Below are 1,435 nucleotides of genomic sequence, written 5' to 3'. Positions count from 1 at the left end.
GGGAGCATGAGGAAGGGGCACCAGCCCTTAACACCCTCTGGGAAGGGCTGGGAGAGAGGCAAACACGGGGCTGCAGGGAGCATGAGGAAGGGGCATCAGCCCGGCACAGAGGTGTCAGAGGCCCCAGAGAGAAAGGACACTGTGCTAAGCAGGTAGGAAGCATGAGCAGGAGTGAGCTAAAGACATCAAAATCAAATGCAGGGTGCTTGCTGCAACGAACAGCAAGAGTTAAGTTGCCATTTGACCCATGGTTCTCAAACGTAAAAACTGTTGAGAGCTCCCAGTATTATCTAAAGTCATTTTTCTTGTTAAATATTAACAAACACAAAACAGTAAAGCCTTTATGCTTGTAACTCTTAAACAATCACAAAACAAAAAATGTACAAATTAAATACCAACAAATCTACAAAATGAGTAAAATTTAAATTGACAAAATTAACTCAGTGTGATCAATGGTGCGGTCATTGAAACTCACTTTGGACTAACCACGTGGGCTTGGTACTGACAGGCAGGTTCTGTTGACTGGCCAGTACGAACACATGCGGGAGACAGCGCAATTCACCTCTCACCTTCCTCTTCAGAACCGCCGCGCAACGGCACTCTCCGACTCAGTCAATCACCTTGTCTACATGTTCACCTCTGCTCTTTATAACCGCTCTCCATATTCAAAGTAGTGCTCCTTGGCACCAACACAAACACAACTCCAGGCACTGACATTTTAAGATATTACTTAGTTAGAATTGCAGGCATTTAAGGTGTGTGGAAACATGAATTTTTTTTAAATTACCATCAAAATGAAAAATAGAAGGTGAAACCTTTGTAGAGAACCACAGTATCCTAATAAATCCCACCTGCCTAATCCCACTCATCTTTTGGAGCCTGCAAGCCTCAGATGGAGTTTAAATAACCGTATGCTATGGGTCACTGAGCTCACATAGGAAGCGTTCCTGTGGTTAGCTTTCAGTACTACCTAAAACCAAATATCTTCTTTCCTTTAAACTCTCTGCCCACGTGACTTCCAGTTAAGATGGCACCGTAAATTCGCTCTTTGATGGATTCTCTTTACTCCAAACATACAGCAATGAGAGGGGAAACATAAAAAGAAAAAAGAAGAAAAAAGGAAAAGGATGCAGGCAAGCACACACACAAAATAAACAAACATTTCTATGAAATCGATACAGGACAGAAACACAAAGAGGCAAGGCCCTGAGGACAAAACCTTGAGCAGCCAGCCCCTCCTATGCTAGGATCCAAAAACAGGCCATGAAATGTAGGTTTGGGTCTCAGAAGGGCTGGGGGCTAAACAGAGGCACAAAGGACAGAGTGAGAAACTAGCACCTCTGCTGGAAGGTGGGATGAAGGTGCTGACTGGAGGCCCCCCATCCCGGAAGGAAGGCTCGCAGCGTCCTCGCCTCCCACGGAGTGGCGGTCCCGG

Source organism: Mandrillus leucophaeus, unplaced genomic scaffold, assembly GCF_000951045.1.
Source record: "Mandrillus leucophaeus isolate KB7577 unplaced genomic scaffold, Mleu.le_1.0 Scaffold161, whole genome shotgun sequence".
Taxonomy (NCBI): Eukaryota; Metazoa; Chordata; class Mammalia; order Primates; family Cercopithecidae; genus Mandrillus; species Mandrillus leucophaeus.
This window is presented reverse-complemented; position numbering follows the sequence as displayed.